The sequence below is a fragment of the Macaca fascicularis genome, chromosome 11 (genome assembly GCF_037993035.2).
Source record: "Macaca fascicularis isolate 582-1 chromosome 11, T2T-MFA8v1.1".
Classification (NCBI taxonomy): Eukaryota; Metazoa; Chordata; class Mammalia; order Primates; family Cercopithecidae; genus Macaca; species Macaca fascicularis.
In genome coordinates, this window is record NC_088385.1 from 25,482,398 (window position 1) to 25,508,578 (window position 26,181).

The window sequence follows — 26,181 nt, forward strand, 5'->3', positions numbered from 1 at the left end:
CCTTAGTTCAGGATCACGCTTTTTCTTGCTTGACTATTCCAAAGCCTACCCTCATTGTACAATCCATCATCGTGCAGTCTTTTATCACCCAAGCCCATTCTCCACATAAATGTTAAAGTGATCTTCCTAAAACACAAGTCAGGGAGTGTCATCTCCTCGCTGAAAACATCACTGGGTCCTAGCTGAATAGAGGATGAAACCCAGACTTCTCAGAATGGCACATATGACAATCACTGTTGATCTTCATCTGCCCTCAAGCCATACGCCAGCCCCAGTGAGGCTGACCAGCCGTGCCATTTCATTTGTCTAGGTTTCAGCACGCTGTTGTCTTTGTTTGAGGAATCTTTCTCCTCCCTCCTGCCAGCCTGGAGAATTTCATTCATTCTTTCTGACTCGATCCGAGTTCCTATTCCAAACCTCCGATTTGAATGGTTTCAAATGATCTGTGTAGTCATCTTTATTACAATGCTTAGTGTACTCTATTAGAACGGGCCTATGACCACCAGGCACCACCTGACCCCATTCCCCACCCTGAATTTGTGTATATGAGAAGACTGGGGAGGGGAGGAAAGAAAGACATCAGGATCCTTCGCCTCAAGGGGAGGGCTTGGAATGTAACTTCATTTTACCTATGGACATGATAGGCCCTTGCTTTCCCAGCCTGTCAAAGACAAAGGAGGAGGGCTCCAAGAGGACTTCTTGGAAGAAGAGGACCACCTGCCTCTTGACCTCTGCCTGGATGCTTACTGCACGACAGAATACATAAAGTCACTGGGTCGCTTTTATTGTAAAGGGTGCCAAGAGATTTCTTGCCAGAACAGCAGTAATAAATACCATTCATCAGGATCTTATTGTGTACCAGCATATTGCTGGTACACAATTTATGACCCACAACAAAACTTATGTGGTAGATATGATGTTCTGTTTTGTAGAGATGAGAAAGCTGATGCTTTGTGAAGCTAAGTTACTCCTGGTGACCAGCTTGTAAATGGCGAAGATCACTCTGTTCTAGGACTGCTATTGTAAACTTCATCCACTTTCTACTACGCCAGGCCACAGAGTTTAGAGGGTAGGAGGAAAAAGACCTGGTCATTTTTAAAGATATGCCAATTATATCAAAGTAATGAGACTAAAACTGAGACTAAAGAGGCAATCCAGAATTATTACCTTTTGCAATTTTTAAAGCCATTCTATAGCAGGTGCAGCAGTATTTCCGTTTCTAGTTTTAGAATAATATGTTGCTAATGTTGTCATTTTAGTTTGTTTTAAATATTTGATTTCTTTCTGGCATGTTATAAGAATTGTTAATTTCTCCACCATTTCTAGAAAACAGAATATTTGTGGTTTTGAACTAAAAATCATATTCCTCTTCATTTTTTTGTAGATTCAGGGCACATATACAAATATTTGCTAATTTGTTCCTCACAATCACACTATGCTGGAGAGAGGTGGCTATCAGTATCTCATTTCACACATGATGAGATTCCGGGTGCAAATCAGAGATATTCAGCAACTCCCTCAAGGTCACACAGTGATCCAAAATAGAGTTGAGACTCATTCTTACATCTCCTCTCTCAAAACCTTCCTTGTCATGCCTCACTAGCAACACATATTTTTTACTTACTGAATAAGTATATTTCATGTAGCTATTTATCAGAATTTAGAAGCTGGAAGCTGAGGGTATGCACAAGTTATTTCTGAAATTCCACTTATAAAAATGAGTCTTAATATAAATTACAGTTGCATTACACGGTTGCCATAGCTAAAAGCGATGAGGTTTTCTTGTGTTTAAATTTTTGAATAATTAAATGAACAGCAGCATGTACAATGGAAATTCCTTAAATTTAATTAAATCATACCCCTATATAAAGGACTATTGTGAAATGTACATGTAATGATTAAAGGGTTTAGTACATATAGAGTAATTTTCCCTAGTGCTTAAAAGGTCACCAGAAAGAAAAAAGTGACAAATATGCTGTTTTAAGCTTTATTTTTTTTTTTTTTGCCACTTTAAAAATGTCACAGTGAGTGAAAGGAAAAAGCTGCCCGATAGCAGATGAATGGGTATTGACAGCTGCACCAGTGTTAAATGCTGCATGGCAGAAAAATCTAGTGAAGAAAAAACAAACTGTATTCACGTTTCCATATTGCTTTTTATTAAATTTAAGTAAAGCGACTTTAACTTTGATTTATATCTGAATTTGGTAATGAAGGCAATTTGTTAGACAAATCTATGTACACACAGAAAAGATAGGTATATAATATAGGACATTTTAATCATGCACTAAATATAAAATTATCTTGACAACACATGTGATATTTTATGGTGTCCATATGGTATTGCATATGCAGTTTATAATATACAACTGGTATCTGGATAACATATGATATAGATATAAAGCACACCCTACAAGCTTAGAATTCGATGATTACACGTACACACACACACATGCACACACATACATACGGAGACGCAATATTCATGGTTTCTCTGCTTTAAATATACATTTAACCTCTGCACCCATGTATTCATATTATGAAGGGCTCGAGTTACTTCTGGGGGTGTGTGAGATTTCTTTTGGCTTGAACAACTCTTTCCCCAGAAGCCTGGAAAATTCATCATAATGGATAGCCAGGTGTTCTCCATTTGCAAATACTATTACCTTATAGGATTAGAAAAAGGTTTAATTATGAGAAAGGGAAAATAAACAATGCAGCAGGCAGAAAATGTCACCATGCTCCACAGTCAGGCAGTGTCCTATAGATGGCATTGTCTTCGGGCATTCATAATGCACGGGGTAGGGGGTAACTTTTAAGCTGGAAACCACAGAGTTTCTGCTGGCAGTCTCTAATGCTGTCAGGCTGCTGCACAGGAGCCCTGAAACTAGACTTTTTGCCCTTTGTCATTCTTAAACATGACCATCTTCCTCTGAGGCAGGCCTGACTAATGTTTTTCCTGAATAACCATCATTCCCAGGAGAAGGTCATCTTCGACATGCAATCTTAATCACCACAAGCAAATTTCTTGTGTATCTGTCTACCCACTAGATGAGAGCAAAGACCCATCCTGTTCATTCTTGGATCCCTACCACCGCAGTACATTACCTGTCATCTAGTAGGTGCTCAATAAATTCATTCAATGAATGAATGAATGATTGCAATAGTATTTCTACCTAAAGTGGAATACCTTTCTGGAGTTCTTTAGTACTGGGGGTAATTTGTTGTACTTCTGTTGCCAGAATCACAAATAAATGAAGCCTGTCTTCAATTTTCATGAGTTTCTCAACTTTAGGAGTCTATTTTTGAAATAACTCTTTCATACTCTGCTGTCATAGTTGGCTCTGGTAACAATACTCCTGCAAAGATGATGTTTCTCCTTGTGCTTGGGGTGTCTGGTTAGGCAGATTAAGAAAAAGACTTGAAGAAGGAACAAACATCACCTTAAGCTACATAGTTATAATCCATAAGAAAATAGGGAATAGTACTAATGGAAAATACCTGGAGTTTTTCCATTAGCTTTGGAGTTTTGATTTATTTTACCTTTGCAAACATCTGCAGTGTAAACTAATATCAAAAAAATTACATGAACACAATTACTTTGTTGTATAATTAGAATATTCTATCAGCATACATAAATTTTGAAGTGAATGCTGTCATTTTTTTGTTTTTAAAAATATATCTTGTGATGGCTGAATAATAATCACACCTGGAAACAGTTTTATAAATAAAAAATTAAATTACATAAAATTATATTCAAAGGTGCTAATGAGTGTCAGAATTGGTTAGAAAAGATTATTATTTAGACCCTAAATACCTGTTTATGTGTTTACTAGATGCACTTATTTTTTCACAGCCAAATATGCTGTAATTTAAATGCGTAGAAATGGCATTAATGCATTCTGAGCTATGGTCATTTATATTGTTTTCCATGACAATAATGCCTCTAACCCTATTACCAAATAAATCTTCCCCTAGATTTCATAGATCTCTTGAGCTATGCGCTGACACCAAAACAAGCATATGAAAAACCAAAACCCTGTCAACCTATTAATGCCTATGTGATGTCAACCCATAGCCTCAACTCATTTTTTCTCCCTGAATCAACTGATTTTTCAAATGGAATCAAACAAATATCCAACTATTTAGTTTCCTATTACACACTTGTAAGACCGAGGATGACTGAAAAATTATCTAGTCCATGGCTTCTCATTCCAAGTTTTAATGGGGACTGGTGGTCCACTACACGTATTTACCTTATTGGCCCAGCCACTTGATGTCATGTTGGTCTGCACCCCCGTAAAGAGTATCTACCCTCGATGTTCTTAGGAAAAAAGTAAAGATCATATTTCTGAGTTAGGTAAAATAACGAAATTGTTTGGTGTTTTCTAACCTCCACTTCTGGACCAGTAAGGCTAATGTCTGTTTCCAAGGGGAGTAAGAGCAAGGCTAATTATTTATTACCTCTTCTTCCAGAAGGAGTCGAAACTCAACAGCTTTGCTCCCTATACTTCTGCTTCTCTCTATCACAACTGCAAAATCTATAGAGAAATTAGACAGCTGTAAATGAACATCTGTCAATGTTCTGTTCATTTGATCCTGCAATGGACTAACTAAAGACACATCTCTTACTAAAAAAGATTAAAATATGATTTTACATTGTTGAGTGTATGATAGTTGAAGAGGCTTATTCAAACCCACGAAGACTTCTGTGTTGTTGAGTTAGACCAGAGAGAGTTTATTTTGGGGAGCTTTCCTGCAAGGGAAGCTTGTGGTTGGGAGAAGCATATTAGCTCAGGGTGATTGTCCTTTGGGAGTAGGCCACTTAATCCGAGGGAATTTGGGAAGGTTAGACTATAAATCCATAAATTAGAATTTGGCTGGAATACTAGGATCAATACCTCTCTTTTTAATAAAATTACCTAGGGACTGTTAATAACCCCAAGAAGTCTGACCAAGAGCCAGACTTATAGAGCACTTATTACTTGCTAAAACTCTGACTACATAAAACCAATAAGTGAATCATTCTTTATTGAATTGGCTTTGCTTGCCAATCATAATGGCCATTTGGACTGGCCATATGGTCAATAGGTTCTATCTTTAATAGATCTGAATATTTTAGATTGACCCTTCTCCACTCTGTTATCTTTAAGCAAGTGAACGTGGTGGCCTAAGAGTGACTTTCACTTGTTTAGTTGGATTTTCCAGGTGGCCTAAATGATTTGTCAATAATTTGATAAGCACTATTGGGTGTCACAGGAACTCTTGAGTGATCAGGAGACTCTACGGTTTCTGGAAGCCATAACCTGAGCCCAGGGAATAAATGAAGTTCTGAGAATAATTTAGGTGCTAAGAAAATTTAGTACATCAGGTAATAACTTACTAAACAGTACTCTGGAGGTTTGAAGAGTTAATGTAATTTCTGAACCTGTGTAAGTTATTGCCAGAGAGTAGCTTCACATGGATGGAAGAGAATTCAATGAACCATCACAGTCTTTTACAGTATCTGGGTTCACCTTTGACATCTATTTTGGACTTGTTTCATCTCTACTTTTAAGTTTATGAACTGTGAGCTTCTTGGTAGCATTTTTAATCACCTCACCACCTTAGAAATTCTTTCCCATTCATAGTATCTTCTCAAAATTTATAAAATAGATTTCAGAATTCACTATAATAAATTCCTTGCTCTAAATTTCATTTAGATTCTAATTATTTTCCAAGTAGAAATGGTCACTGGTTTTTAGTCATACCAACTGTCTCCAAAAAGTTTCCTTTAAAATATCTCATTGTTAGAAGCAATTTTAAGAATATATTTAAAAAGATATATGAGATACATGAGTCACATGAGATATGAAAGTTTTGGTTGTTCTCAATCTGTATTTTAATACTACATATACTTCACATATATACTATGTGTGTATAATACTACATATTTTTATATTACACACATATATAGTAGATGCAGTGTATGCCAAAACTTATAATAATGCTTTTTTTCTGGGGAGAAAGGAAGGAGAATTGGACTAGTATGGGAAATAGAAGGAATGTTAAGTATATGTGGAAGGTTTTATTTCTCTCAAAAAAGTATCACAAAATGTTAGCATTTATTAAAACTGTATAGTAGACATATATGTGTTTATAATATCATTCTTTGCACTTCTCTATATTCTTAAGAACTTTTCAGTAGAAGAAAATGATTTAGAATGTTTTCCTTGATGGTGCATTCTTAAGGAACTCTTTCTTGGAATTAATTTTTGTTTAAATTCTTAAATTTTTGTACTCTTTTCTTCTTTAAAACCAGAAAGTTACTTTGGCATTGTTTAAAGAACGAGGAAAATCTCATTTAGATCTGGGTTGAAAAATCCTTTCTAATTCATCAAAGCATTTATATTTTTTTAAACATTAATTTAAGTCTGTCCCTCAGACTGTCACATCTTTCTTAAGGGGTTTCTCATAGTCTTTTGACTACTCCATCTGCTCTTCTAAAAGGAGAACATCAAACTAGTTTGTTTGACGTGACACAATTAGATCTCAGATGCTCAGTTGCCTGACCATTTGTAAAAGCATTTTCTGGAAATTAGGAATAGACCAAAGAACTTCTGACTTTCTCTAAGGCCTTTATTTAGTTGATTTTCCATCACTTTGCTTTGTATTTCTATTCAACATCTTCAGTTGAAAACAAGTAATTTTTGTTCAGAGTCGTTTTTCCCAAATAGCACTCCCATTGGTAATTAATCAGTGGTTATTTCTCCTCCTTTTCCACCTTTTTCTTTATCTTTTTGTTGAATTGTGTACTTTAGAATTAATGGCATCTAGCCCATAGTCAAAAGATGTGCTTCCCGAGTTTTAAAAATTGTGTTGGCTTGGAAAAACAATGCATGAAAAAAATGAACACACTTATATTTAGTTAGACACACAATAGCTATGTCATCTAGAGATGTGAGGAGGTCAGCCACCTTCCCAAAAGAGTCTCAGGATGGCAATACTTTGGTGTGGTTACCACGTTTTAGGTCGAATAACTCAACTTTGACAGCTTAGTCATATGAACAGACTTGATTTATTCCAACTCACAAAACACTGATGTATAAGCCAGATGCCAATTTATTAATTTATTCTGAGAAAGCTATGCAGTGATGCCAATGGTTCCTTCATTCCCTTCTTGTAGGGGGAAAAAAAGGAAACATAAAAATTAAGACCATGGGCTGGGCGCAGTGGCTTACTCCTGTAATCCCAGCACTTTGGGAGGCCGAGGCAGGTGGATCACCTAGGTTAGGAGTTCAAGACCAGCTTGACCAACGTGGTAAAACCTTGTCTCTACTAAAAACACAAAACATTAGCTGGGCATGTGGTGAGTGCCTTAATTCCAGCTACTCGGGAGGCTGAGGCAGGAGAATTGCTTTAACCCGGGAGGTGGAGGTTGTAGTTTGCACTCTAGCCTGGGCAACAAGAGGGAAACTCCATCTCAAAACAAACAAAAACAAATAAACAAACACAAAAAGAAATAAGACCATGACCAGGAAACTTGGTAATTATGGTATCAGAGCAAGAGGGGTTGGTTGCATGGCCTTGATCTGAAACATCCCTAAGACCAAGCGGTTTGGACTGCTCACACCATTTGGCCAGAGTGCTGTATCCTCTGGACGATCCTGAGTAAACCTTAAGAAATCCTTCCTCTTTGGACTCCCATTTTCTAGGCTTCTTGATGTTGTTGTTTTTTTTCAGACTGGCTGGAGTAGAACTGAGCATGACCATTTATTTATGCTAATGGTTTAGATAATGGATATGAAACACTCAGCTTAGCATAAGGTATTGAGGAATAAATGTTGCTTGCTGGTGCTAGGGAGTCTACGTCTTAGTGGCAAAAGCTTGGGATCTGCAGACAAAGCTCAAATTTGAATTCCACTTCTTCCCCTCCAAGTTGGATGGCCTCGAACAAGTTATTTATCCTGTTTATGCTTTACTTAGGGATAAAATACGGAAAATAATTGGACCAATCTTATAGGATTGTTGAGGATTAAAAGAGACGAAGCACAATGGCACTGAGCATGCATTTAATATTGCTAATTTTTCTTGAGATTACACTAGTCAGTCATGATTGGTCTTTTGTTTCTTTCAAAACTCAGCTATCACTCATGGTTTTTCTCTTTGGTAATTATGCATCCATCTTGTCATGCATTTCTTGTTGTTGCTTAAAATAATTTTTCCTCTGGATTGGTTAATTTCCGGTATGGGGACGTTAAAAAATAAACTTAGGCACATTAAAATCTTAACAGGTTTATTTGAGCATTCAGTGACTTATGAACTGAGCAGTGCCAGATCACGAACAGTTCAGTGCTCCACTGGGCAGGTGGAGGTGGGCAAGAGAGAAAACTTTTACAAAACAAAAGAAAATACATTTATTGGTCAAAGTGGAAAGTCTCTAGTTGGTGGTTAGTTGTCAGTTTCTGGTTAGTTCAGCCTAAGTGTTGTTTTACTATTTACATTGGGGTTTGGTTTGCTCCTATAAGAACCCAAGGTATTGGAGCTGTCTCAGCCTAATGGCCTCCCAATTAATTTTTTTTTTTAACAGTGGCACACCGACTACACATTCTATAGGTTATTGTTGTAATAAAATAAGACTCCCATCAAGGTAACTTGACTCATTTAACGTTATGAATACTCCTTATTATAAAGCATGATAATTGGGGAAATGCTTAGAAGCTTTCAACATGAGACAATCATTTAAGTTGTTTTTACAGAGCCAGGCAGATAACCTCATTTATTCTCTAGCAGTTAATGACAGCATCGATATTTTCCTGAGGCAATATATGTTTTCGCCATCATTGTTATTGTCTACATACCCACATAGATTTAAAGATTAAGATTCTTTTCTTTCTTTCTTTTTTTTGAAGATGGAGTCTCACTCTGACACCCAGTCTGGAGAGCAGTATCACAATCTCGGCTCCCGGCAACCTCCACCTCTCAGGTTCAAGTGATTCTCCTGCCTCAGCCTCCAGAGTAGCAGGGATTACAGGCATGCGCCACTACAGCCGGCTAATTTTTGTATTTTTGGTAGAGACGGGGTTTCATCATGTTGGCCAGGCTGGTCTTGAACTCCTGACCTCCAGTGATCTGCCCGCCTCAGCCTCCCAAAGTGCTGGGATTACAGGCCTGAGCCACTGCACCCGGCCTTAAAGATAAACATTCTAGATCAAACTGAGCTGGAATCCACTTGCCCTTTTTGACCTTCCTGCACTCTGCCTCCTGCACTCCTCTCCTGCAGGTCCTCTTCTCTCAAAGATCCCTTCCCAGACTGTAGAGTCGCACAGCCCCAGGGACACCTTTTACATTGCATTCCATGTTTATAATGCTCCCTGGAGCTGCTGTGCCTCGAGGTTGCCCTGAGGGTGGCAGCTCAGTGGCAAGCACACCCTGCTTTCCGCTTCCCATCTTTCTACCTACCTCTTGATTGGCGCTTCAGGCTTGTGGCCCAAGCCCCGGAGCTGTCGCTGACAATCTGAGTTACTGTAGGAAAAAGGGAGATATGAAGCAATTAAACATCACATCTCTGGTGGAGAGTGAGAAACTGGACATAGCCACAGTTTCTGCGTGCCTCACTGGACCCTCCCTGTCCCCAGCCCATACGTTGAACTCCGGTCTTTAAGTTTTTTGCGTTTGTGTAAATTTGAGCTCAAACGATAATTTTAGGGGCTAAAATGAGAGATTTACCCAACCTCTGGGCCAGTAGCCTACTTGAATAGATTCAGTCACTCTGACCCTGAAACAATCTTTTCAAACAGGGGCAATCTATTTGAGAGCATCTTGTGCTTCATTGGTATGACGGCTGTGTGAAGAATGATGAACCCAGGCACAGGGGAGGGGTCAGGCGAGGTGGGAACCATCTTTGTGTCTTCAGTGTTTGCAAGTCTTGGAGCAGAGAGGGAGGGATTAGCCTTAAGGACTGGGTAGAATGAGGGAGAGCGAAAGGGGCAGCCAGTTGGTGCGACCTGTGATGCCTCAATCTGTAATGCTTGAACAATCTCTTTCAAACTCCTGAGTTCTTGGGGAGTTGGTCTCCTGTGGTTGTAGCCAAGGTCTCTCCTCCAGGACATGAGGATCCTCAAGAAGGTGCCAGAAAGGAGATATCTCATCCAGCCTCATAAAGCCATGAGGATGGCTATAACATGACATCAAGGGTAAGAAGACAGCCTTGTTCCCTACATATTTCTCCCGCTTGCTCACTGATTCTTGGAATTTTTTTTTTTTTTTTTTTTTTTTAACAGAAACAAAGGCTTTCACTTTCTAGAGTGAAAAGGGAAAGGGGCCATGGACATGCTCCTCGAATGGTTAATCACCTTGCGCCCCACTGATGCCTGCGTGGCCCAAGCTTTCCTCCTTCCTTGCTAGTCATTTGCCCCCCAGACTTCTACACATCAACTCCCCGCTCTGGAGTCTCCTCTGTTGTCACAAAGCATTGGGTTGCCCAGAATCTTGGTTCTCAAAATGTGGTCCATGAACTGGCAGTATTAGCATCACCTATGAATTTGTGTCCAACCTAGACTACTGAGTCAGAATCTTCATTGTAACATGATATGCAGATGATTTGTGATTTGTATGAACATTAGAACCTTAAAGTTTGAGAAGCTGTGGCCTGCAACACTTCTTCATATCTAGCCTTATCTGAAATCCGATTTATAATGGTAATCATGATATATAATGATAACATGATTTATAGTGGGGGTAATCATTACTATACTTTTAAATAGTACATGAGTTAGTTAATTTGATCATGTTTTCAGCAAGTGCCTTTTGTATTCCAGGTACTACAAGTGCTGGAAGTTGGGGATATAAGAATAGTATCCCCACAGAGCTCACAGTGTAGCAAGCTTATAAAAACAAAACAAAACACTCAAACAAAAAAATCACAAAATTGTATTTCAAGCTGTACAAAGCTATGCCCTCTAATTAATGCTATATTTCTTTCTTTACATCTTTCACTTTTCTCCCAGATTCCATGTGCTCTGTAAGAAAAAAATCTGACTTGAAATGTTACCCTCTTTCCACTTCTTTTCCATTTCAATGCTGTTGTTGCATTGCTGGCACAAGCCTCTAGAAGTAGTACTCTCAGGCCCAATTGGAAAGGCAAATAAACAATGTTTTTAAAATTGGATTTTAGGAGAGTATTTGTGTTCCATTTTCTCAGATGACTTTCTGTGTATGTAGCTCATGTTCAATCAGCAATGCTTCTCCCATTATTATAGGGCATATTCTGGAATTTTTCTTGTTTTGGTTTTGTTTTTGTTGTGGGATCGGGAGAAAAGGAATGATTGAACATGTTTATTCAACCCAGCCAAGCCTGTTTAGGTTTTGGAGATACCAGAAGGTTATTTTTTTGTAAAATATAATTGACACTAGCATCACAGGGCATGGGTTCCAAGGATAACATTACATCAGGACCTTAGTGTGTTTACATGAGCATAAAAGAGCTGGTTCTGGTGAATCAGGAAATGATTTGGAATGAGTAGTGCACAGAGGCTAAATCTTCCATGGGAAGATGCTGCTGCTTCTGTTGCCAGGGCTGTTGCTGTTCTTTGAAGTCAAAATCTATAACTGATTAGAGTTTAGGTCTCTTGATCAATATCAGATGACATGAAAAACCTGATTTTCTTATCTTATAGGAATTTATGGCATCTCCCCCAGTCTTGAGATCACTTCCTAGCATGTATTTTAAGATAGTTTTTTGTATATGATCTTATACCATTGTGTCCATAATCTTATTCCACCATTTTGCTTTTCCCAGAACTGAATACTGATACAGTTACTAACATGACACTCAATGAAATTTCCAATATTTTGGCTTCTCTTCAGTAGTTTTTGCTTTCTTTGACTTTTACTGCCTTTGTTGGCTAGAGTTTTAGCTGGCACCGTGCTGACCCAGCAGGTCACTTCAGTTTGGAAAAGAGTGAGTAGCATTTGTGTTGCTTACTCAGCATGTTATTTCTCTTTGGAGCAAAGTGCAATGGCTTCTGGTCAATTTTTGAATTGATTTTAGGATGGTTTTAATGATTTATAAAGCAGCATTTAATCCTATACATCTAGGCTTTGTTTGCCTCATGAAATCAGCTGCTACATGAAATTGTCTAAGGCTATATAGTTCATCCCCTAAAAAGAAACACACAAAATTACTCCTTGGAGAAGAGTTGGTGTCAATTTCTGCTTATAATCCAAGCTTCATATGTGGTCATTTGACTTTTCAAAAATTGAATTTCAGGCATTTCATCTTTCAAAAAATTATATATTTCAAAAGATGAAAAATATAACTTATGTAAGTACAAAATGAACATGCATCAAACAAATCATTTGTGTTTCTGCTGAATATAAATCTGTAAGTTAGCATGTAACTGCACGTGGGTTATAATCAATGGCAAATATTAAGTCAAGTGCAAATACATTCTTGCGGAAAATAAATAGGTTTTGGGTGGCCCTATTAGAGAATGCTATGGTATGACAGTAAAAAGATTAGCTGTCATTCTTTTGCTTTATTTTCAAGTTTTGGATAATTTTTCTTAACAATTCTCCTTTCTCCCAATTATAAATAATACCTGAAGATTATTCTTGATCACACGAAAGGTTAGTTACATTGTGCTTTGTCCCTTTTCATTTATATGGATGCAGCAAGATATGTGAATTTGCATATATAGGCCTCTTTGGAGTATAGTCAACAAATCTAGAGCCATGTGGTACTGAGAGAATTAACTTCTATCTAGTCACCTCTGTGTCTCCAGTTACACATATTTATACAATTCGATATTGTTCTACAAGTTCTTGAGACTTTGTTTACTTTTTTCCCCAATCTTTTATTCTCTTACTGCTTCAGATTGAGTAATTTCTATTGTCTGTCTTCTAAGTTTGCTGATTCTGTTTGTAAAAAATAGTTAAGGCTATAAAAATTCAGCACAAAGTAGATAAAGTTATTTTGGTGAGATACAGAATCCTCTTACCTGGGCAGATAACAGAAAACATGAAGAATACTTTTTTACTATCTCTTATTAAGAGCTGAGTAATTACTCTAAGAATAATTTTTCATTTTCAAAGTGAGAAACCTAATTCTTAACCTTTCACTAAAGCATTATATTTGGAGTTAGTGCATCAAACTAAGCACACTTTGCTGATTTTCTTTTTACATATGCATTTCTTCTTTTTCATTTACTTTTTAAAAACTATAGATTCAGCATGTACACGTGCAGATTTGTCACATGGGTGTATTGTGTAATGGTGGGATTTGGTCCTCTAGTGAACTCATTGCCCAAATAGTGAACATGGTACCCAACAGGTAGTTTTTCAACCCTAACCTCTCTCCTTCCTCTCCCCATTTTGGATTCTCCTGTGACTATTGTTTCCATCGTCATGTCCATGTGTACCCAATGTTGAGCTCTCACTTATAAGCGAAAACATTTGGTATTTGATTTTTCGTTTCTGCCTTATTTCACTTAGGATAATGACCTTCAGCTTCATTCATGTTGTTGCAAAGGACATGATTTCATTCTTTTTTTTAATGGCTGTGTATATGTATACATATGTATGGTGCATATATACCACATTTTATTTATCCAATCCACTGTTGATGGACATGATTTTGATATTGTGAATAGGGCTGTGATAAGCATATGAGTACAGATGTCTTTTTGATAAAATGATTTCTTTTCCTTTGGGTAGATACCCAGTAGTGGGATTGCTGGGGTCAATGGTGGTTCCATTTTTAGTTCTTTGAGAAATCTCCATACCACAGTGGCTGAACTAATTTATATTCCTACCAACAGTGTATAAGTGTGTTTCCTTTTCTCTTCATCCTTGCCAACATCTGTTAGTTTTTGACTTTTTAATAATAGCCATTCTGACTGGTGAGATGGTATCTCATTGTGGTTTTAATTTGCATTTTTCTGATGATTAGTGATGTTGAGCATTGTTTCATGTTTGTTGGCCTTGTGTATGTCTTCTTTTGAGAAGTGTCTGTTAATTTTGTTTGTCTACTTTATAATGGGTTTTTTTTTCTTGTTGTTTTTTTTATAGATTCTTAATATTAATTCTGTATCAGAGGCATAGCTTGAAAATATTTTCTCCCATTCTGTAGGTTGTCTGTTTATTCTGTTCATTGTTTATTTTGCTGGCAGAAGCTCTTTAGTTTGATTAAGTCCTATTTGCCTATTTTTAATTTTGTTGCATTCGCATTGGTTGTCTTAGTCATAAATTCTTCGCCCAGGCCAATGTCCAGAAGAGTTTTTCCTAGGGTTTCTTCTAGGAAATTTTTTATAATTTCAGGTCTTAAACTTAAGTCTTTAATCTATCTCGAGTTAATTTTTGTGTTCAGTGACAGGTAGGAGTCCAGTTTCATTCTCCTGGATATGGCTAGCTAGTTTTTCCAATACCATTTATTGACTAGGGCGTCTTTTCCTCATTGTTTATTTTTGTCGACTTTGTTGAAGATCAGTTGGTTGTAGGTGTGCGGCTTATTTCTGAGTTTTCTGTCCTGTTCCATTGATCTGTATATCTATTTTTGTACCGGTACAATGCTGTTTTTGCATTTCTTCTTTTTAGACATTGTTTGCAGGTATTCAAAACCAAAGCAAATAACATTCACTTTCTGTAGTCTTCTACAACTTTCTATATCCGTTTAAGTTTTGTCTTTCATTAATTCCTTCCAAATTCTCAAATAAGAAACTTTACTTCAAAACAAAACCATTTTCCTTTTCTTTTGAAAAAAACTCTCTCTCTCTCTCACATACATCTCATTTTCTTACGCATTTGTACTTCTCTTCCGTATTATTCTAGTATAGCATCAACAACTCAGCATTAACAAAGCAACTAACTCCTATTAATCAGAAAAACATTGAAGGTAGGTAAATGTTAACTGTCTGTTATATACAAGCACTATGGCAAACTACAAAATGCCTGAGTACATGCAACCTCTACAGCTACACACTCCCTTTTATACCTTTTAAAGTAGCACAAATGAATACATTTGTTGACAGAGCTCAGAGGCATAGATTTCTTAAAATGTGTAAAAATAAGAAACAAGAGTGTATACTGTGTCTTAAAACTATGCTTACTTAGAAACTGTGTAGATATCCAAGAATTTTCCATTAATTAACTCAATTTAGTATTAGCTTTTTTGTCTAAAACTTAAAAAATGATCTTGGAAAATTAGTGTTAACTGACACAGTACAGGACATAATAACTCTTGATATAAAATGCTTATCAGAATTATAATTCTATTTCACTGAACATATAATTTTATATTTTCCTCAATTAAAAAAATGTATGAGAGAAATAGTAACTTATCTGAACTAATAAAGCAGTTAAAAAGTCTAGGAACTTCAGATTCCTAGTTTCTTAGTGAGCAGCAAATACAATTTAAAAAAGTATTTTTTTATTATACTCCACATTGATAAAATTAGGAAAAAGATGTAAAGCTCTTTTAAGCAAAATCGTGGAAATTCATTTTGATTTGTCTAATGATATTCACATTTATTACATGAACTTGGATGCTTATATAAAAATGCTTCTGAGTTGGCAGTTTCTGTAAAAGGCTTTGTTTTTGTTTCTTAAAGGCTAACACACTCAACACTAGAAGTTCAGTTTCTTTATAAGAATTCTGGAAACATTAAATTTATGTGATTCTTATTGTTCTCTACTGCCCAAGCAGAACAGAGCTTCTTTAATTTAAGAGGTTTTATAACTTAATATATTAATACCATCCAGAGGTAGGAAATATTGCATGCACACACAATAAAAAGGAAATGCCTTTCTCAGTTATTGACACAGAGACACACAGAGAGCTTGCCGCTTCAATTCTATAACTATAGACAAAGGTCTAAGGTAAACAGAAAAATGAAATTTACTAGTACAGATCTCAAAGAAATTTTCTCCTTTCCAGTGGGCATAAAGTTTTTCCTAACTAGGTTAAGCTCACAAAAAGCCAAAGCAACAAACCAAAAAGTGGAACAATTTAGATGATATTTCATCTCTTACCTGACCAAGAATGGGTTCTCACTAGATTGAAAAAGGTTGTCAAATAGTCATACCATAAAATCAGATTTCCAATCATTGTTTGTTCCAACGGGTAATAACTTATCAGCCATGTATAGACCGGACTCATGTGTACGCAAGGTGTTCTATATACTACCTAAGGATTCATTATTTACTAATAATCCCTGGCCTCGATGGCAGAAAAAGTCATGGCTAAAACCATAAATTAGATGAAATACAAACACCAACAACCACAACAACAACAGCAACCAGACTTGGCCAAGAACCAAAAACAAAAATAAAAACATAAAATCAGAGGAAGAATAAAAAACAGAGATTTAATGAAAGAAAAGTTATGTTGCTCTTGGGATTCACTCCACGATCCCCATAAAGATGTTCTCAAGAGGAAGCAGCTTATAATGTGTACTTCTTGGACAATACATTAGAATAGACTGCAGCAGACAAGTCTATCTTACTGGGAAAATCCCCTCAAAGCTGGGCCCAGGGGTTCATGCCTGTAATCCCAGCACTTTGGGAGGCTGAGGTGGGTAGATTGATTGAGGTCAAGAGTTCAAGACTAGCCTGGGCAACATGGAGAAACCCCATCTCTACCAAAAATACAAAAATTGGCTGAGTGTGGTAGCGTAATGCCTAGGCCCCCAGCTACTCTGGAGGCCAAGGTGGGAGGATTGCTGGAGCCTGGAAAGTCAAGGCTGAGTTGTGTTTGTGCCACTGCACTGCAGCCTGGATGACAAAGCAAGACCCTGTTTCAAAAAATAAAAATAAAATGACATTATTAAATGATTAAAATATACTTTTCAAAAAATTATAAACATGGCATTATTCTCATACAAATACACAGTAAGATGTCAAAGATTTATTTACCTCATGAATGAGGGATGTAGCTGGAAGGTAAAGCTGGTCTAAAGAATAATTTGAGGGATGAAGATTTATATGGTCACCCATGAATAGTGTGATGAAATAAACTTATTAAATTGAGAAAAGACAAGTTATGGCTTATGCAGCAATAAAATTATGAGTTAGGATCATTTCTTCTATCGGAGAGAAATCATCACTTAAGACAAAAATCTGCAAATTAACATGTAGCTTCGTAGAGCCTGGGGTTGTAATGAACAGTAAATAATCAGTCAAACAAAGATATATTTCCCTAGAAAATTAAACAAACCTTGGGAAGACCTGTTAGACCAGTGGTCCCCAACCTTTCTGGCACCAAGCACTGGTTTTGTGGAAAACAGTTTTTCCACTGACAATTTTTTCGTGGTCTCCCCCATCCCCCAACATCCGTGGAAAAATTTGAGCCTGCAATCTAGATCCCTTGCATGCACAGTTTCTGATAGGTTTCGCAGTCCTATGCAATTTTAATGCTACCACTGATCTGACAGGAGGCAGAGCTCAGGCAGTAATGGGAGTGATGGGGAGTGGCTGTAAATACAGATGAAGCTTCATGCTTACCTGCCACTCACCTACTGCTGTGTGGTTTGGTTCCTAACAGGCCATGGACAGGTACTGGTTGGGCTGTGGCCTGGGGGTGTAGGACCTCAGTGTTAGACGATGCTCTAGTATAACATTGAAAAGTACTTCTGGCATCTTTTGTCTTATTTCCAAGTTTTGGATAATTTTTTCAAACAGTTCTAACTTCCGTGAGTCCTAATAACATTAGCCAGCATTTGTCAGTATCACAAAGGCTTATTAGAGAAATGTTTAAATAACATTCATTTGCTACATCATGAAATGTTTTCACATCTTTGAAATCCTTTGTTAAATTAGTTTACAAAGAAAGTCTCAGAATTGGATAAGGCTTAATTTTGTTAAGCCTTATGTTGGTTAAGGGAGACCCATTATTTATTTGTACTATTCAAAATTTCACTGGTGATTTTTGGAAATGTTCCCAAATTCTTTGACACTTCTTTCACTCCCAAGAAATGAAAGTAAATTCCTCTTCTCTTGTGGATGGGCTGGACATCGTAACTTGCTTCTAACAAATTGAATATGGCGGAAGTAATGATATAGAGCAAATAAAATGAGATCGTAGAAGACATTTGACTTCCTCCTTACTCTATCTTGAATCACTTGCTCTGAGAGAAGTCAGAAACCATGCTGTGAGGACACTCAAGCAGCCTAAATGGTGAGAAATGGAAGCCTCTTGCCAACAGCTAGTAAGGAGCTGAGGCTTCTAGCCAACAGCCATTTAAGTCAGTCATCTTAGAAGGAGATACTCCAGCTCCAGTCAAGCTTTCAGATAATTACAGTTCCTACTGACATATTTTCTTGAATTTTCGCCAGAGACCTTACCATACCACTCAGCTAAGCTGCTACTGAATTCCTGAGCCATAGAAAGTAGGAAATAATAGATTTTTGTTTTCTAAGCTGCTAAGTTTTGGAGTAATTTGTTGCATAGCAATTAATATTTAATATAAGCCCTCATAAAAATTGTCCTCTCTTTTGGAAGGTGGAAAAGTAAATTTTTTTCCCAACTCTTAAATACACCAATTTTCTCATGTGCTAGAGATAAGGAGACTTATAATATTTTGTGTGGTTCCAAAATACTGTTTGGTTCTTAGTTGATCTTGAGTATGGCTTCCTCTTGGTTACCACTTGCTCACTGGACATTGCTCAAAACATGTCTAAGATGGACTTCTGAGTCTACATCTAGAGAATATATAGGCTGAGAGGTTGAACACTATATTGAGAAAACCCTCTATGGTGATTACCTTCTATGGCATGGAACATAAAACCTAAACACCAAAGCTGGGTTTGATTCCCTTGTCTGAGGGTTGAGCCCTATATTTGTTTGGATAGGTTCTCTCTCCCCATCTCCCATGGCTAATAGGCTGGGACATGTATCCATTTATCCATTTATTATGTGTGATATGTTGACACTTGTAGAAATACATTTTTGGGCAAATTATAAACTTAGATTCAGATTTTTCATTTATTAGACTGGGAAAAATCTTTAATGTGGTAGAAAAATAAAGATACATTTCTGACAAGATAGTGAACCAACACGCATTGCTCTCTCCCCCCAGAGTTTAAACCTAGAGAGCCACATAAAGAAGAAACAGTGTCCAGATACCTAAAGTAATGACTGTAAGAAACATTCAAGAGGAGGCCCAGCGTGGTGTCTTATGTCCATGATCCTAGTACTAAGGGCGGCCAAGGCAGGTGGATCACTTGAGGTCAGGAGTTTGAGACCAACCTGGCCAAGATGGTAAAGCCCTATCTCTACTAAAAATACAAAAGTTAGCTGAGTCGCAGCTGCTGGGGAGACTGAAGCAGGAGAATCGCTTGAACCCAGGAGGCAGAAGTTGCACTGAGCTGAGATAGCGACACTGCACTCCAGCCTGGGTGATAGAGCTAGACTCTGTCTCAAAAAGCAAACAAACAAAAAAAGAAACACTTAACACGGTGAAACCCGTCTCGACTAAAAATACAAAAATTAGCTTGGCATGGTGGCAGGCGCCCGTAGTCCCAGCTACTCGGGAGGCTGAGGCAGGAGAATCGCTGGAACCTCGGAGGTGGAGCTTGCAGTGAGCAGAGATGGCGCCACCGCACTCCAGCCTGGGCGACAGAGCAAGACTCCGTCCCCCTCCAAAACAAAAAAAGAAAAACAAAGAGAGAGAGGGAAGTTTTGTGTGTGTGTGTGTGTGTGTGTGTGTGTGTGTGTGTGTGTGAGAGAGAGAGAGAGAGAGAGAGAGAGAGAGAGAGAGAGAGAGAGAGTGTCTGCACTGAACTGGGAAATGAGTTGGGAGACAACTTCTGAGTTGTATACTTTTCCTTCTGGATATATTGCCCTGGATAGATTATCGTTTGCTCACATGGAACTGTGGAAGAGAGAAAATGGTGGAGCCAGCTTAGTGCCTTGAAGGCTTTTGAGGCAACAGAAGGGCAATTCCAGAGACTGGCCTGAGTGAGGAGCAAATAACAGCAGATAAAAAATGACTTGCTGCCCCCGAAGCATTTCCTTGTTTCCATACAACCTCGTGCCCCAAGTTATGCCAATATGTCAAGGAACAAAAGTCCTCTGAAGAGAGCAGTTTCAAAGTTAGAGGAATAAAAATATTCTCCGAGGAACAGGGTCAGCAGGAAAGAGGGCAATAAAAAGGACTGGGGAAGACCCTGGGCTCCCGGGCCTAGGGTTGATTACCCTCATAAACCTATGAAGAGAGCAGAAGCTGTGTATGAGCTTTGCATAGTTCAGCTAAGACTGATAATTTTTTTTTTTTTTTTTTTTTTTTTTTTTTTTTTTTTTTTTGGAGATGGAGTTTTGCTCTTGTTGCCCAGGCTGGGGTGCAAAGGCTCAATCTCGGCTCACCGCAAACCTTTGCCTCCCAGGTTCAAGCTATTCTCCTGCCTCAGCCTCCCGAGTAGCTGGGATTACAGGCATGCACCGCTATGACCAGCTAATTTTGTATTTTTAGTAGAGACAGGGTTTCTCCATGTTTGTCAGGCTGGTCTCAAACTCCCGACCTCAGGTGATCCGCCCGCCTCGGCCTCCCAAAATGCTGGGATTATGGGTGTGAGCCACCGTGCCCGGCCTGATAGTTCTTTTAGGGGAAAATAAGCTGCCATTGGCAGCAATAGCCAGATAGCCGAGAAGTACAACATGCATAAAAAGAGAACTAGGCTGTCTATAATAGGTAGATCAGAATTAATGAAACATACAGAGTTTAGAATAAATATAATACATGTCCTCAAAGAGATGAGAGAATTTTGGTTGTATGAAACAGGAAGGAGCAGTTATAATGAAAAGTCAAATGGAAAAATGAGTATAAAAATTATAACAATTAAAATCAAGAATTTCAGTGAGGGATAAACAGCGTGGAGGTTATAGGCAAAGAATAAACTAGTAAACTGTAAAACAAGTCTGAGAATATTTTGCAGAAGACACAGAGAATGAATAAAAAATAAAAAAATAAAAAAGAAAAATTAATGGTAAGAAGGATAAATAAGAAGTGCTAGTAGAGCCATGGTGTGGTCTCAAAAAGATAGAAAAAAAGTATAAGAGGTGAGGAAACAAAAAATAATAACCAAAGATTTTCCATAATTAAATAAAGATGAATGTCTTAATCTATTTTCTGTTGCCTATAACAGAACACCTGAAACTGGGTAATATATAAAGAAAAGACATATGCACATGAATGTTCATTGCAGCACTATTCACAACAGCAAAGACGTGGAATCAACCTAAATATTCATCAATGACAGATTGGAAAAAAAAAATTGGTACATATACACTATGGAATACTATGCAGCCACAAAAAAAGAATGAGATCATGTGTTTTGTGGAAACACAGATGGAGCTGGAGGCTATTATCCTTAGCAAACTAACGCAGGAACAGAAAACCAAATACTGCATGTTCTCATTTATAAGAAGGAGCTAAATAATGAGAACTCATGAACATAAAGAAGAGAACAACAGACACTGGGGTCTACTTGAGAGTGGAGGGTGGGAGGAGGGAGAGGACCAGAAAAAATAACTTTTGGATACTAGGCTTAATACCTGGGTGATGAAATAATCTGTACAACAACCCAATGTGACACAAGTTTACCTATATAATAAACTTGAATATGTACCTGTGAACTTAAAATAAAAGTTAAAAAATAAAAAGAAAATAAACATATTTCTTACAATCCTGGAGCCTCATAAGTCCAAGGGCATGGCTTGGTGTCTGATAAGAGCCGTCTTCCTTGTGGGGACTCTGTACAGAGTCCTGAGGCAGTGCAGGGCATCCCATGACAAAGGGGCTGAATATTGTACTTGGTTGCTCAGGTTTCTCTTCCTCTCCTTATAAAGTCACAAGTTTCACTCCCGTGATAACCTATTAATCCATTAATCCTTAAACTGTTAATCCACAAGTGGATTAATCCATTCATGAAGGCAGAGCTCTTATGATCCTCTTAAAGATTCCACCTTTCAATATTGCCACATTGGGGATTAGGCCAACAGATGAAATCTGAGGAACACGTTTACTCCATAACAGTGAGTAATAGTGACATGAAAGAGTTTATGGGGTACCAAATAGGATAAATAAGAAAAATCTCACACCTAGAGGTGGGAAATTTAAGAATATCAAAGAGAAAATTCTGAAAGCTTCCAGATATAAAGAGGTGATTCACAAAATTAAATAAATCAGATTGAAATTAAACTTCTCATTAGCAATACTGGAAGCAAAAAGACAATGGAGTAATAATGCCGACATGTTAAAGGAAAATAACTTTAAATTATAGTGTTTTATATTTTCTAGCAGCTCCATTTATTGAGTACCTGCTACATTCTAACCACTTTGCATGCATCAACAATTGCCCTGGCAATGCTGCAAAGTAGATATTAGCATTCTTTCATTACAAATGAGAAAAGTGAGGCTCACAATGTTAAGCAACTTGTTCAAGGTAATACAGACAGTGGTAGAATGGGGACGAAAACCCAGATCTCTAATTCCAAAATCTGTTTAAAGTATAATTTTACGTTAGGTTAAATGATCTTTTCAATGGAGGATCCCAATAAAGATATTTTTGGTAATGACATGGTCTTAGAGTGTTGACACATAGAAACCGTATTTGAAAATTTTCTTGGAAGAAGTGCCCAGGAGGAAGAGAAATAAATCCAAGAGAATGCTTTAATTGATACATGAAGTACAGTTTATAAATAATGTAGAAATCTTATTATGATCCAAACAAGAAAAGTCTCCTCATAAAGAAACAGAAGTGTATTATTATATTTCAGAGCTAAACTATAGATACCAACGTGGCCACAGATGGGAGGTAGGGTACAGCAACCACAGGGAGAGCATTATGAATTGAATATTTGTGTTCCCCATCCCCTTAAATTTGTTTGTTGAAAATTAATCCTCAGTGTGATGGTGTTTGGAGGAGGGGCTCTGGAGAGGTAATTAGTTTGTAAGGATAGAGCACTCAAGAATGGGATTAGTGCCTTTATAAGAAGAGGCCAGGCCAGGCGCGGTGGCTCACGCCGGTAATCCCAGCACTTTGGGAGGCTGAGGCAGGTGGATCACCTGAGGTCAGGAGTTCAAGATCAGCCTGGCCAACATGTTAAACCTATACATAAAGTGTATTATTGGATATAAAGTTTTATAGATGTCATATATTATTTATATACTATAAATCTATATATCAACATAGATTTATTCAATTGCAGGAAATATACACTTTTTTTTTGGCGACAGTCTCACCGTTGCCTAGGTTGTAGTGCAGTGGTGCTCTCTCAGCTCACTACACCCTCCACCTCCTGAGTTCAAGCGATTCTCATGCTTCAGTCTCCCAAGTATCTGGGATTTCAGGCGTGCACCACTACACCGAGCTAATTTTTGTATTTTTAGTAGAGACCAGGATTCAACATGTTGGCCAGGCTGGTCTCGAACTCCTGACCTCACGTGATTCGCCCACCTAAGCCTTCCAAAGTGCTAGGATTACAGGTGTGAGCCACTGTGCCTAGCTTAGGAAATATACATTTTTAAAAAGAATGCAAGAAACATACACAAAAACTGTGACTCGTAAAGGAAGTTCTAATAAATTCTAAAGAATCGAGATCATGCTGACCATATCTTCAGTCTGCCAGTCAATAATAAAATGATAACTTTAAAATATCCTAAAGCTGGGCCAGGTGTGATGGCTCACACCTGTAATCCTAGCACTTTGAGAGGTAGAGATGGGAGGATCACTTGAGCCCAGGAGTTCAAGACCAGCCTGGACAACATAGAGAGACTCCATCTCTTTAAAAAAAAAAATCACCTAAATCTAGAAACCAATATTGCTATAAAAACCATTATAGTAAATATAAAATATTAAGTACATTGAAAAAGAATTGGAGAATAGTGAAAAATTACATGAGATAATGTGTGTAACAGTTAAAGTACTTGTACTTTTTTATACTGAGCTAAACACTCAGTTCAAGAAGTTCAAAAGATACTAATAGAAAAGGCCTAAAGGAATAAGAGAGAATAAAATAAAAAGCATAATGACAGAAATCAATGAAATAGATGAAAGGAAATAGAGATTAATAGAACTCAAAGTTGTTCTATGAAAAGACTGATAAGGTACGTAAGTCTTTGGCAAGACTAATCAAGAAAATTAAAGTCAAACTGCAAATAAATAAAGAAATAAAAATGAATACATTGTTCTAGATATGGGATTTAAAATATATGAGCAACTATATGCCAATAAATTCGATGACAGTGTAGATACATTTCTGGAAAAATATAAAATGACATAAATGAAGAAGAAGAAGAAAAAGTAAATAACTGGAAAATTGAAATTGAAACATGTATCTTCTCTCTCAAAATCTTCTGGCTCAATTTTTCAGATAAGTTTATCAAAATTTTAAGTGTCTGATAATCTCTCTCTTATTGTTCCATAACAGAAAACAATTTAGAGCTGCCATGCTTCCTTTACACAACTAGAATAACCTTAATTTCAAAACTGCATAGTGAAGTACTCTCACTCACTACATATATAGATGTGTTGTGTGTGTATATGTGTGTGTGTATATGTGTGTGTATATACATGTGTGTGTATGTATGTGTGTGTATGTGTGTATATATGTATACATACACACAGTGTGTATGTGTGAATATATATACATACGCAGTTATATATATGTGTACATGTGTATATGTATATGTGTATATATATACACACACCCATTTAGTGTATGCAGATAGACGTAAAAATCCTAAATAATATACTAGCTAGTTGAATCTAATGATTCATTATTAATATTTTATCACAGGAATGCCAGAATGATTTAACAATGGAAAAACAATCAGTATAATTTACCAGATGTATGAAACAAAGAAGAAAAATTTTAATAGATGCAGAGAAAGCATTTAACTATGTTCAGTATCAATATATAATTTTTAGAAATCTTATAAACCAGTAATGGAAGATATTTTCTTAGCTTTATGAATAATACATACTGAAAAACTTTAATAATATTATATATAGTGGAGAAAATTTAGCTACGTGTCCATTAAGGTCAAGAACAAGACAAAGATAACCAGTATCACTACAACTGTGTAACATGTTTTTGGAAGTCATGTTTAATGTGGTAAGACAAGACAAATGTACACTATATAAGATTTGAAAGGAAATTATTATTATTTGCATATGATATGATGATCTTCATAGAAATCCAGTATGACTAACAAAAAATGCTACTAGAAATAATGCTAATATAACAGTTCAGCAAATTTATCAGATAAAAGATTTAAGGGAAAATCAGTAGTGTTTCTCTACATTAGCAAAAATCAACTAAAAATGTTATAGAATATAAAATAACATACACATCACAACAAAGTCTATACTATATCTAGGAATCAAACTCTTAAGAATGCATAATAATTTAGTATAGATAATTTTGTAATCTTATTAAAGACATGGAACAATGCATGGAACAATATTTCATAATTGGTGGATGAGAGAATTCAAAGTAAAGGTGTCAATTCTCCCCCAGTTAATCGGCAAACTTAATGCTGGACTCCAACTGAATTTTTGAGAAACTTGTGAAACACATTCTAAGATATATAATAAAGTTAAAAAATGGCTACATCAAATTTGAAAAAGAACAAAATGAAGATTCCTGTCCTACATAAGATATGAGAAATACTAGAAGAAAGATAAAAGGGGTTCAATAGGTGTAAAGACTAAAAAGAAAGTTGTTTGAAAAAGATGAGAAGTCTAAAACATGACAGTTAGGTAATGCAATGTCAGGTAAAAATCAATGAGGGAGGAAAGGAGTATCTTAAATCCAAAGTAGCATAAGAGTGCCTAAATGCTCCAAGTTTTAAAGAACTTATATAAGTGAAAAAACAAGAAACAGAAAAATAATGTTGGCTGGCATGAACCTAGGAGAAGAAACAGAATAGCCTGTCACTCAATGTGGTGACATCCTCTTCCTGAAGAGCTTTTTAGTTTGGGAGGAATGCTGGACTACATTACTTTAGTGTCAGTCAGAATACCAGCAGCAGTAGATGGTATGCTCAACTAGATAAAGGAGAAGGGATTAATAAGGAAACTCTCGCAACCATTTAGGAAAGGAGCAGGAAAGGTATAGGCCCCCAAAGTTAGTAACAGTAGCAGGTTGTTATTATTCCCAGGTCTGGAGAGGCAAGAGATGGAATGAACACTAAGCCCAGAGGGACA

The 26,181-nt window shown here is 37.0% G+C and overlaps 1 long non-coding RNA gene across 1 annotated transcript in view; it reads left to right on the forward strand.

The window, feature by feature from the left end:
• Positions 1 to 18,521, forward strand: part of LOC135966086 (uncharacterized) — a 40,244-nt gene extending 21,723 nt beyond the window's left edge. Inside the window, exons 2-3 of the long non-coding RNA XR_010579191.1 lie at positions 10,084 to 10,172; positions 10,260 to 18,521. This is a non-coding gene — a long non-coding RNA (uncharacterized lncRNA). The remainder of the gene's footprint in view (positions 1 to 10,083; positions 10,173 to 10,259) is intronic.
• Positions 18,522 to 26,181: the final 7,660 nt, after the last annotated feature.